Genomic DNA, 13,910 nt, shown 5'->3' on the forward strand with positions numbered 1-13,910 from the left:
TTGGATTTTGTGCTTGAGCCATACCAAAAAAAAAAAAAAAATAAAGATTTGTACTCAATGATGCCTCTTGATTTCTTATTTGATAGTCAACTTTAAATCACCAGAAATAAGAGTCAAAAAGGGACCTTCAAAATGCCACCACTGGAGTTATTTGTGTATATGTGGTATTGCAGTGTCACTGTATTCACAACAAAACTGAAATCCAGATCCTGCTGTGATGATAAAACCCTGCGGGGTGAGCAGGTTCAGTTATATGTGTGTGTGTGTGTTTATCAAGGCGGTGTGTGCTGTTAGATCCTGTGCAGGGGGAGGTGGGGGGGGCAGGAGGCCCAGACTTTTATCAAGCCACAACACCACCACCTGCCCGGGGTGCAGGGTGTTCCCTCAGGCCGACACACTTTGGTCACATTCGTTCCTTCTCACAGAGTTTTGTGTAAGGGAAGAAAAAAGGAGTTTGTCAGAAAGTGGTTTGAAGCCCCGTTACCCAGAGCTGCAAGAAACTGTTTTGTTTCACTCAGCTAAACAAGCTCTGCTAGTTCTGTTTCCCAGCAGCGTCTCTACATGTTTGTGCTGACATCAGCTTCTTTAAAAGATGTGTCACTTCTAAACCCCACTTAGGCCTGGAGAACAAAACCCAGGCAGGGTTGTTGGAAACAAAAACACATTAATTATCTTTTTGTCCCTAGCCAGGGTGTCATTTATCCTCCCAGTAATGGTTTATGGTAATATGGACTATGAGTTCAATAGATGTTTGTGTGGTGCTTTGTTTTGATTAACATCTATTCACACCTTATACCTGTAAAATCCTGCTTTTAATTGGATGCCCTGCCCTTCCCTTCTACATGGGATTTCAGGGAGTTTCAGTTCACATGTTTTTTACATTCTCATCCCTTATAGCTAGGTTTTCTTTCAAACGGTGTCCCAAGTTTGTTTAAGATGTATTCCTGCTATTTAGTGTCATAACTCCATTACGTTTGGGGACATGCAAGAGACAGAAAGTAAGAGTGTACACCCTTGCTAGCATCTCTGTGGGGCTGTATTTATGCACAGCAATGCTTTGAGCTAAGTGCTGACAGTGACAAAAAAAACTTTCTTTTACCACATTCACATCTTAGTTCAGCATGCTAGCATTTGCTAATTATCACTAAATACAAATCACAGCGAATGGGAATTACATTAGTTTTCTTATCACAGCTAATAGCCTGAATCAATGCAGCACATTCACATAATGTAGGATGGCAGTAATTGTAAATATAAAACTCTAAATGACAAAGTTATTTACAATTTGGAAATTTACAGAACTACTACATTTCCCATAATGCCCCCATGTTTTAAACTCCACACCTTCAGTTTGAGTGAGTGTGACGGGTGACTAAATGCTTATAATTAGGGGAGTGTGATGATGTATGAAGCTTTTTGTTTTTCAGTGAACACAGCGGGGTGAGTCTGTGTTCAGGAGCTGTGTCTAGGAACAAGACATGGCTTTGCAGTAAGTATACATTAAAAAAAAAAGAGCTTGATGGAAGCCATGCCAGTGCGTAAGGACCAGCTGTATATTATGACAACACGAAGGACAAGTTGCAGTTTTTTATAGCTGAATCATGTCACAGATTTTTAAACACGTTTGCATTCAGCAGAATTGATGTCCTTGCTGTTGCTGTGTTTACTGGTTGTTACTGTAGCGAGGCGGCTCTGGTCTCCCTCTCTTCTCTTCACTGTTTATCTCTCACTATCTCAGCCCCTGTTCTCTGTTAGTGATCTCACTCACACATCTATTTACTCAACTTTTCTGCATGTCATTTCTGTTTTTCCTTCCCCCTAACATCTCTTCTTGTCTTCTCCTCTTCGGTGCCTGTGGTCCTGTTTCTCCTCACACGCCATTATTTCTATCTCCTTCTTTTCTCCCTCCACGCCTCCCTCCTCCTTATCTCTATCTTTCTCTCCTTCTCGCGTTCTCCTTGTGAATCACACCAGAGAGGAGCAGAAACAGAGCCGGGTGTCAGCTTGATGAACGAGGTCATACAGGCCCAGCAGACCTTGTTATGCTGAGTCACCATAAGGCCTCTCTTGGTCTCTCGCTATGTCTCTCTCTCTCTCCCCCTGTCTCTCTTTCACATTCACATACAAAGTAGGTTCAGTCAAATCTCACTCTCTGCACGCTTCTCGCTCTCTCGTGCAACTCTGACGTCAAGGGATTCCTCAGAACTATCAGAAAAACAGTCCCACCTTATCAGGCCTCAGCTCAACTTTAACTGCAAATAGGTCTTGTTTTTGTGGTCTCAACAACATGTGGGTTGGCCTGAGATCATGTAAAAAAAAAATAATAATATTCTACTTACATCATCTATTTAGAAATGTGAGTACACAAACTTGAGGAATAGCAGAAAGAGAACACCATTACTATTACATTATATGTGTGCCTCATTCCTGGGCACAGCTACATGTAAGCAGGTTATACACTTTTACATACGAACCTTTATGAAATTCTGCTTGTAGTTAGTCCCTTAAGCTAACTAGCCTGCTTGGTGGGTGGCTAACAGTATTTAAATGTGGGGTAAGCAATTTGAGATAATGCGATTCCTATCAAATAGACTTTTTTTAAATTCAGCAAATATCTCCTCATGGCCTGCTAGCTTTTCATTCTGTATATGCGCTAAAAAAGTTAGGTGTTTGTACACAACCCTGGCTCCGTAAATGGGAAACTAACACGGCTGATCGGACTGAGCCACACCAACTTGTTATTCCAGCCAGGATTTGTGTGCCAGGTAACATTAAATGACTTGCCCACGGACATTCAGCTTACTTTCTAGTTTGCCAAGATATGCTGTTGTTGTGATGTTAGCTATAATAGCAGGAGAGTTGCGAGTACTGTTGTCCGGAGCTGGTGTGCTGCCTCTGGGAAACATCAGCAACTTTATACCCTTGCAAGGCAGCTGGAGTAGAAGTGTGACAGTTTGAAAACTTACAGCATAGCTAACGTTAGTTACATTACTATCTGTGTCATTGTTCACATTATATCATGGTATCTGTCATGGCATTGGATCTCTCCAGAATTGCTTGCCCCACCTTTAACCTAATTGGGTAACTTGTTCCAGGCATGATTAATGTAATTCCTTTTAAAAAGGTAACCTTGCATTTAAATCTGGATCTTAAGAATTTGTTGAGTGTGGTACACATCCTTTTTAAAGCTGCTTATTATGCTATAAGGTCTTTAATAGTAAATAGTTATCCAGCTAAATACATTTGACTGATGATAACTATATTTTTTTACACATAAATACATAATAAACTGTGCTACTAAACTATGTGTTATCATTTCTAGGGTTAATTTACAAAACTGTAATAATGCTATAAAAAAAGCCTGGATCTTAATTTTGTTTTTGCTCGCTGCTTTGGATGCTTGCTGTCTATAGCCTACAGTAAGTAAATGAAACAGCATGATTAATTACATCTAAATAAAGTGGAGTAGTACCATGTCATTTATAAGCTACATAAATATGAAATGATATATAACTGTTATGAGCACTCAGGGAGCCCTTCTTGTTTAATCTCCTTTGGAGGTTAATGTTTTATAGAGAATCATAAATAGCAATTTTATGAGGTCCTTATTTCATAATGATGATGCCTTAACATTATTTCCCTTATTAAATGCCCCCTAAAACACAAGCCAAGCATCTTACACCTGACTGGCCCTGTCTCTAGATCCTGTTGTGTCTGTGTGGCACCTCAGTCCAGGCCCACACTGGTGCGTCTGGGCCTGGGGAGTGTTGGTGCTGTGGTGTCAGATAGGCCTCAGATACAGGCTAAATATACCCAGGCTCTGAGACCCCCGAAACCCATCACATGCTCTTTCCTGTGGCCTTTTCCCACACCAATATCCCATTCAGATAACAAGGTCTGGTCTGGAGAGAGTCAGGTTTGAACGAGTGGTAGAGGCAGTCTGTATGTGTTTGTATGTTTGTCCCTGTAACAGAGTGATGTGCAGGATGGTATTATATGAGCAACCAATGAAGACAGTCTGTGGTCATCATCAGTCATAAACCTAATGGGGGACAATACCTGTTGCATACTAATTTGTTTTCACTTGGTGTATTAACATTCCTTCTATATGAGGCTTACGCCTAATGTACTAAGACTGAGTCCTTACCGCAGTGGCCCGGGTTTGGTTCCAACCTGCAGCCAGTTACTGCATGTCATCCCCTCTCTTTGTCTCCTCAGTTTCCTGTCTATCTGAAAGCTTTCACTATTCAAATAAAGGCTTGATAAGCCCCCCAAAAAAATAAAAATATTGAATATTACAAGGAGAAGTGAATTAAATTATCTGTAAGTAAGAGGAACAGGAGCTCAGAACAACAGTAGCTGATAGACTCACAACTGAACCTGTGCTGTGCTGCGATTAAACAATGATCCCAGCCTGTGATGCCGCCACACCGCGAAGAATGGCGCTATGGAAGGTATTGTTTACCTTGATGAAGTGTTAGTGGTTTAACATTTAACCAAATTACAATAAACGTGGGAGGAGCAGGAATGAATGAAAAAACTGCGAACAGCAACTCCTATGCTACGCAGATGATACAAACCTGGACAAAGGTTGGCAGGATGAGGAGAAATAAGGAAATAAGGATTAAAAGCAGTTCAACTGTGTACTAAGCCGATGCTTCTGACAAGCTGAGCAACCTTATCATACCAAAGAATTCAGCTGGTTCAACCAGTAAGACTGGGCACAGTCTGAAACCAATGTACTGCGCCTTCCACAAAAAACGGTCACTTTGTCCCTACGGCACTGTTGTTACAACAGTGTACCATGGCGTAGTCAGGGATGCAGACTGTTAATGAAAGAATGATGTAGTAAAGTATCATTGTTTAATACTTTAAACACAGAGTATGTGATTTCTGCCGCTATGGGGTCTCTCACATCAAAAAATAACAGAAGACGTAGTTTGATGATGTTGTTCATTGTTAAACAATCACCATTGTCAATGAAAATCTATCTGAAGAGGGCAGAGATCATGTTCATGGATGAGGTAATGTATGAAAGTCATGTTTGCCAACTTCATTCCTCGCTCTCTGACGTATCCAGTGTTTCCCCACAAGTTATGGCAACAAGAAGAGGCGAAGGGGCACTATTGCCTTAAATAAAATGACGTGTTTTTTCTGGGTTTGAACATGGTTGAAAACAACTTAACTAAATATAAAATGTAGGTATAATTTAGTTCTTCTAGACATTTTAATGTAGAAATTTTACATATTTACATTTAAAGTGAAGCTATGTGGCTTTTGCTGAACAGCAGGCACTGTGGAAGGTTAAAGCTATATGTTAAAATGCACTGTAACAGTAGACCAAGTAAAGAAAAGTGTCACAAATTCAACAATCGGAAGTTAACACAGCCAAAATTTGCTGCTATAAGCTACTGGTCATACCAGTGAATCCACTTCTTTCATACCACTAACTCACTTATAGGGAAGCAATATGATTTTGTTTTATATATTTAGTAGAATCAGGAAGTGATGTTCTGAAACTGAAAATATTCATTTATGTTCAGTTATCTCTTTACTCTATTGACCCTAACTTATAATTCCTGGACATTTTAAGGAGCAAGGAGCTGGGTAATGTGTGTAAATCAATAAAAATGTTACGGGAAAGTGACTAAGAAAGTGTATAACCAGGACTGTAGAGCCTGGATATGATAGAGATTGAGATATTTCTGGATCAGTGTGATTTTTCTGTCCTTATCCAACCTATATCCTATCAGCTGCCTCAATGGCCCTACATGCCACTCTCACACCTCCAGCTCTTTCTGGCACTACTGGGGCTGGTGATAATGAGATGAGCCAGAGGAGATTGCCCCATACAGGACTGATACTTGTGTCAAAGTTTATCAAAATAAATGGAAGTGAAGGGGGTTTAATTAGCACAACAGAAAAAGACAGACACAACAGCAGCTGGAACACGTTGAACTCTGGGTGAAGTGAAGTGATTAAGTGCATCTCAATAAACATGGTATCTGTGAATATGTGGGTTACACTTTATGTATTAATCTGTATGCGTGTTGTAATTCATAAATGTGTCTCCCATTAGCATAGTGGTTGTCTTAACTCGGCGTCTTCCCTCTGAGCATCCACGTCTCCAGCTCTGTAATGTGATCTGCGTTTGTCTCACTCAAGCGGAGCCTGGGGAGATCCATCAGAGCTTCGCTGTAATCACAAGCCCCAACACCCCCCACACTCCTTTCACCAACAGCCTCCATCCCACCCCCACATCCCCCAACGGCAAGCGGAGCTGAGGCGCCACAGACGCTTTCAGCCTCACATCCTCTCATCATGTCCATTTCACACCACGCCACACCAGTCTGGCAGCGTCGGCATGTACACACAGAAATGATTTCCCGTGGAGCGAGCTCTGCAGAGAGAGGGAGTTTGTTCTGTGTCATTCTGCATGAGAGCAGCTAATGTAGCATGGGTAACACCCTGCACGGGGTGAGATAGAGCAGTGCACACAGTGCAGGAAGACAAGTAGGAATGAAGTGCTAAATCCAGGGGTGAGGCGAGGTCAAAGTTTATAATATTGATGCTGAATACCACAGGATAAATGCTTTGACCTTTGGCCACAATATTCTGGACACTTCTTTGCTGTGTGTATTTGTGTGTGTGTGTATGTGTTCGTAATATGTTCAGCCCAGAGGGAGGTTTGTTGGTCCTGCGCCACATATTCTTATCTCTGGCCAACATGCTTGTACAAACTAGCGCCTCCACCTCGACCTCAAACCCAGACAGGCTCTGTTGGGGGGCAGAAAAGAGGGGGAAGGGAGGGGTGAGGTTAACTACAACAGGATCAGCAAAGAAAGAGAGAGAAGGAGAGGCCCAGCGCCTGACAACTACTGACAGCTGAGCTTCCTCTGTCAGTGGGGCTTTCATGACCACAAACTGACACGGTGAAAGACACACACACACACACACAGATCGATCCACTTCAGCTGTACACATAGCAACTGAGTGGTCATATACAAATTATACCCATTTTCTCTCTCATGCATAGTTTGACATTGACTCTGTCAGACTATGCTGTGGAGTTGTCTGTGTGGAAGAGGGGCTCTTATGTAACAAGTGCTGATTTTCAGTGTGTGAGTCTGTATGTGTGTGATGTTATTCTGGTTTTCTGTGCCTGCCTTTGGTGCTCAGTCTCAGCTCATGTCAGTCACTATGAAACCACTTTGTGTGTGTGTCCAGAAGTGTCTCTCTGTGTGGCCACAAACACACACACCCAGGGGACAGTAAGCAACAGGTGTAAAAGAGGATTTTAAAACACACAGTGAACCTTTTTTCCCCTATTTGACTTCTGAACTTTTGCTGTCACTGCTGGCATACGATGACAGCTGTGAAAATGGCCTCTTGTTTGCTTCACACAGAGCGTAGCAAACATTATATCTGTGTCGCTGTGTGAATAACTGCACTACAGGTGACCTGCATCTGTGTCTCCTGTTGAAATATGTCTAACTGTGATCTGTGTTAACCAGCATGACCTATATATAACTTAGGTTGTTATTTATTGGTAGAGAGCAGCTGCTGATGTCAAAGCCCACAACAGCAGAAAACAGCAGGCTCTCACTGATACCTGCACTTCAGACAGACAGCAACAGTGCGTAGGACATGGGAGTAAATCTCATTAGTCACTTACACTGATGACGCAGCTGCTGGATTTGTTAATTTGCCTTGAGGGGGAAGGTCCTGAGTGGTTACCTTTACATATGTTGCTGATCATTTACAACAACACATTTACAACCCGAGAACTTCAGCTCTATTTCAGGAAGCGCTCATGTCCGTACTGTAAATATAAGGCTACAGAAAGCAACTGTAACAAGGTAACAAGACTTCTAAAGCTCATTAATTAACACTATATCTGGTTTGTTTCATCCATTCATAAAAGTTTAAAAACAACAAGTCAGCACTCGAAATCAAGTACATCCCATTGTCCCGGGAAAAAATAGCACCCGGAACGCAAAGATACAGTGTCTGGGACAGTAGAGAAATGTATCATTACAAATGAAATGATTACGCTTATGTGTCAAGGAATATAATTTTAATTAATAGGTGGCATTAGCGCAAGCTCTATACTACATCACACACCACTTACACACACATAATCACTCATAGAGTGCTAGTGTTGCCAACTTTCTCGCTAGATTCAGTGACTTCTCAGACACTATTAGCTACTTTATTTCTAACTAGCAACAAATTTAGCGACTAATTCAGATCATCAGGGAGAAGGTGAGAGGTATATTCAAATATATTAAATTGTAATTCATTTCCATGCATGCTGCTCAGAGTAATAGCATTCAACGACTCTTCTACCAACAGCACGGGGTGTCTCTCTGTGTGGTGTGTGAGAAACAGTACAACACCTAGGGTGATTTAATTTTTTTATTCAGATATAAGTGTAGGGAACAATTAGCAGAAGGGTGAGTCAATGAATAATGCAGGTTATTGAAACAAATGTATTAAATTATATTTATTATGTAGAATGAAAAAAGAACTTCAGTTTGGGACAATAGTTGTTAAGTCTGGAACAGCTGAAAGTAAAACATGGTTACAATCCAGTAAAAAAGTTAATTTCAAGCCCTGCAAATTGTAGTTTACATACCCAACTATTTCTTGGTTGGGAACAGGGACTTTGCAAAGTTGTCGTCAAAGTGAGGCTGCAAGGAACAAGAAACTAAATGCTAATTTGTGAGCTTGTAGGTGCCCCTGTAAGGGTAAGCTAGGCTAACCAGCTGCTGGTTGCAGCTTCATATTTACTGTACAGACATGACAGTGATGCTGATATTCTATCGTAACTCATGGCAAGAACTTAGACTAAGCGTATTTCCATAAATGTCAAACTATCCCTTTCAAATGGAGCCAAGTTTAGAAGAGAGATCTCTCTTTAGAATAACATAATGACTATAAGTAGGATAGGAGACGTAAAAGAGCCAAAAAGGGGCATCTCTGGATGGAAGCTATGTTGATATAAATTTGAATGTATAATCCATCCTTCGAGATATTTTTGGCCATAAATTCATCTGTATCATCTTTCCTAATCTCCTTCACCTCCCCCCATCACTCATTTCTCCCATCATTTCTTTTTGGAGTTTCCTCAAACCTCTCCTATTTTAGTATGTTCCACCAAACATGATTTGCCCTCTCGTGTGAAGAAAAAAAATCACTAAGCTCCCTGTCCTCTCTCTCTCTCTCTCTCTCTCTCTCTCATAAAACAACGTAGCCCTGTGTGTTTGTGTGCACGAGTGTGTGTTTCCATGCACCAACAGTTATGTTCCCGATCCTGGAGGGAGTGATCAGCTCTCAGTACAGTGAAGAAGGTAGTCCCCCCGGATTCACCAGCAGCTCTTTATAAGGACAAGGGAAAAAAGGCCTTGCTGCCTCTATATTTAGATGGACTTTATTGGGCCTCTTGTCTTCGTTTTTCTCCCCCCCTCCTCTTGTGCTGCCGCTGTTAGAAATCTCTCACCAAAGCCATGTGGGCGGCAAACCCTCCTCTCCATCGCAGCGAGGGGAGAGTGAGCCTGATAATGATCTGGGTGATAATAACAGAGCAGAGGAAACGAAAGAGATGGGGAGAGGATGGAGGGAGGATGACAGAGAAGTGGTGGGTGGTGAGAGAAGTGTTTTTCATTGTGTCTCCTTCGCTCCTCAATGACTATTATCCACAGTGCCAGTGATGTCCTCTCTCTGCCCCACCACCCTACCGCTCGGAGGAAGTCCCAGAGAAAGGGCCATGTTATCCATCCAGCCTAATGTGGAAGAGCCTGGTGGTGATGTCTCACAACCACTGGATTGGTTTCTTCCAGTCACACCGCTCCAGTTCACCAACTATATTGAGGGGCTGAGGTGGCAGGCGCTGTTGCATTTAACGATATATGTGCATATATATCCAAACATAGTCCTATTATAGGTCCCCTCTACATACCTCTGCTATCTGGCCTTATCTCCAAAGGGAAGCATATTTCTCAAGAGTTTTGACCTCTGCTGTCTAAATTTACTGCCAACAGCACTTTAACATGGTGCACTCTTATCCCTCCCTCTCTGTCTTATCTTACCTATTGCCTGGTGATTCTAACAAAGTATAGTCAAACAATAGCCGCACTGAGCCAGCTCTCAGGAGACTTTACTACTGAGGCAGAGGTGAAGAACAGACATTTGGATGAGGGCTGGTCATAGACTTGGCATGACTTGAGCCTTCAAAAATGACTGACTCAAGACTTATAAAGCCCTAAGCAAATATTGGCTGAGGACTGCCTTTCTGAATTTTATCGACTCATGAGCTGTAGGTCGAACATCATGCTCATCGTCAGTCCCCTAATCCTGATCTCACCAGATGTTATCAGTTTTCACCTCTAAATACCATGAACACAATCACTTATATTCCCGACCACAGGCTCTTCTTAGATAACAGCGAGAGAGTCTACCGCCATGCTAGCAGCTCTGTGAGGCTGTACTTATGCACAGTGGTGCTTTAACATTGATATTTAGGAGCTGTAATTTCAACCATGGTCACCATAGCATCTTAGCATGCTAACATTTGATAATGAGCACTAAACATAAAGGTACAGACCTGATGATGGTGCAAGAGGAGAAGGCATTGGATTACCAAACTCGTTAGGTTGGATCCTGAGGGGAACATGAACATCTAGAAAATGTCAACCTCAGGGTGGTGCTAGAGGTAAAGTCAGAGGATCACTAATTAGGCTACGTCATCTGGGAACCATGTAAAACTCACAAGATAAGTGAAACTCTGGTGGCACAAGATGAAAAGTCAGAGGATCACCATTTCATGGCATGTGGGAAAAATGACAAACTGATAGTGGCACTAGAGCAAAAGTCAGGGGTTTAACAAAATCAGTAGGATTCATATTCTGGGGACAATGAATGTCTATTGATCCAATAGTTGCTGAGATATTGCCATCCATAGAGCCATGACACTAGCATGGCTACTAATGCCCTTACAGACTAACACTGTCTGACTGGGCTTGTTGCCTCATACTGTAAGTGAAAGGCTTGTCTGTAGCTGGTTATGCTTATCTTGTAACAAATACCCTGGAGGCATGACAGGCTGAGAAGGGAATCCAAGAATCTTTATCTTTACCTCACTGATGAGCAAAGCACACACAGGTGGGGCTGAACGATGCAGAAAGATTTGCATATGAGCTGCCAACTTCAGGAGTCACATAAGAAAAGCATCAACTGCCATGCAAATGACAAGCAAATGAGATTCAAACCAGTAAAGGATAAGTAAAAAAGGTGAGCACAAAGGACTGGTTTTTGTGTACATGCAATACTTGGCGACTATCTGGCCATGCATCCATGCAGTCGTGGTGCCTTTGACTTGCGGGCTAAAGGGTCCGTCAAGTTATACCACAACAGCAACAGCCGCTCTCTGGGGAAGGACAAACCATGACATCAGAATAGTGGAAGCAGCGCTGAAGACAATAGTTCTCTGTGCACGAGTAGAGGCGAGGCGTGGCCTGGCTGGACAGAGGGTCTTCTCAGTGGACCAGCCGGCCTCAGCAGCTGTCTCAACCTCTGTCTGTATCTCTGTCAGCAGCACAAATAGGGTCAAATTTCAGCAAATGAAAGCTGACCTAGCCTTAGACAAATGGATCAAGCCAGATTTTATTGCGAAAGATTCCGCTTTACCCCTAATGTGTCTGTGTGTGTGTGTAGTGTGTGTGTCAGCCCCTCTCTGTCCATGCTCATTGCCAGCTTAGGAACGCAGGGACGGAGGTGGAGTAGGAGGAGTGCCCCGGAGAAAGAAACATAGTTCATACAAACTGGCAAAACAAAGAGCTGATGGACAGAAAAGGCCTCCACTGACAGGAGATCAGGAGTGATCGTAGCACAGATGAGTGTGTGTCTGTGTGCTCATGTAAACACATAACACACAACACCCTGCCTGCCCACATGATAGCACTGTATTTACACTCTATTTGTCTTCTCGTAATTGCCTGAGGACACGTAGAAAAAAACTACCAGACGCAGCCGTTGCACGGCTTGTGCCAGCATGCTGAAGTTCAAGTTATTTACCTAGACCCTCCAATGGACAGCCCTCTCCTTAAACAGCAATAAAGGTTTACAGGCCATGACAGAGAGGAGTGAAGAAGCTCACCACGTAGCTGAATTTCACATGGGGGGAGGAGAGAGAGCTATGTGATGTGAAGTGGAGCTGAGGTTGAAGTTAGAACCTCATACAGTAGATTCCTTAGGGTCACGCAACACCTGGGTCGTCAAAAGGAGTCTGGCTAGCCTTTAAAAAACAGATCAATATGGGATGTGCAAACAGCGGATGAGCATCATTGAGCATGTATGAGCAGTGTATCAACAAAACCCACCTGCCCTTCAGTTTAGGTCTAATGACAACAAATGCAACAAAAGCACAGTGCGATACGCCCAGCCTCGAGGGGCCGCCACAACCATCTATTCAGCCTCTCATTCACCTGTGAGGAGGATTCAATAGGTCTGCATGTGATTAAAAGCTTTCATACACACGGGCTGATGGCATTATGAATTTGCGTGGAGGACACTGGCCTAAAGTGGGGGGGGGGGGGGGNNGGGGGTTATACGGTGATTGGGGCATTGTTGGAGCCCCCTGCGTGGCTGTAAGCTCTGTTGAAGGACAGTGAACATGAGCTTTTTATTTTAAACCAGTCCTACCATTTGTTTATGAAAAGATGGTATTATTGTGGATTTAGTCAGTTTCCACAAAGGGCCATTACAACATATTCTATACACACATGTAAGAAATCATATACCTGTGCATACATGTTAAAAATAACATAGCTGTTATTGTTTGTGGTATCATAGGCGCTATCTTATACTATTAAAACAAATGTATTTCATTTGTCACTAAACATCTGTTTGACAGTAACATGCATCCTGGCAGCACCCTTCCTCTACACTTTACCTCTGAAATGCCAACGCCTTATGATTGTGATTTCCTGTGCACAGGGAGTACAGTAAACAATGAGGAAGCAGAGAAAAACACTCTTTGAATGTATATTCTGCATCCAGTGGTGTGGTGGTTGTGGCTGTGCCCTTGGGGTAGGGGTGAAATTGTGTCTGACTGCTGTGTTGTGAACCGAGTGACCCTCACAAACAGCTGCATGTTGAGACACACAGTGTCCTGCTTTATCCTGGGATCAAGATCAGTGAGGATATCTTCAAGTAAAGACTGAACAAACCACACTGACACACGCATGTGTTGGGCTAATGTCACCCACAGGCCCTGCGCTGTGTAAACTCAGTGGGCCTGGTCAGTCAAAAGACAATGACTGCCATCTAGTGGTGATTCAGTAAAGAGGAACACTCCCCACAGCTACAGGAAGAAAGACATTAAAATGTTTTCAAAAATGGGAAAATGAGCCAGAACTATAACAAATACTTGCATCCATATTTTGCATATTTATACATTAAATTGTGTGATTTTATAATTTATCTTAAACAGGTGTCCCCAGATGAGAAAGACGGCACAGCTCAAGGCACTTGTCTTTAGGTTGCCTCCTATTGTTGTAATAATATTACTGTAATATTAATTCACATTATTCAGTGGAGCAAGGTGAACCTCTGGATCAACTTACGTCAGGCAGGCATCAGTTTACCCCATAGCCACCATTTGAGAAAAAGGGTCCCCCATGCAATTACAAATATTCAATGTGGTTTGAGTCATTATTATTATCCCTATTTACTGTCCATGGTTTTAAATGTAGGTTTAAACATTTAAAAGGAAACAGACTACAGTACACACTTTAATGATGCATCTCTTCTCAATTGTGCCTTTCATACACAAACAAGTCTTTAGGTGGTACGGATTTATTCAAACATTCATGTGTATTGTTTTCATAACATTTCAATGGAAACCAAAA

The sequence above is a fragment of the Morone saxatilis genome, unplaced genomic scaffold (genome assembly GCF_004916995.1).
Source record: "Morone saxatilis isolate NCDOM2014 unplaced genomic scaffold, NCSU_SB_2.0 Contig18, whole genome shotgun sequence".
Classification (NCBI taxonomy): Eukaryota; Metazoa; Chordata; class Actinopteri; family Moronidae; genus Morone; species Morone saxatilis.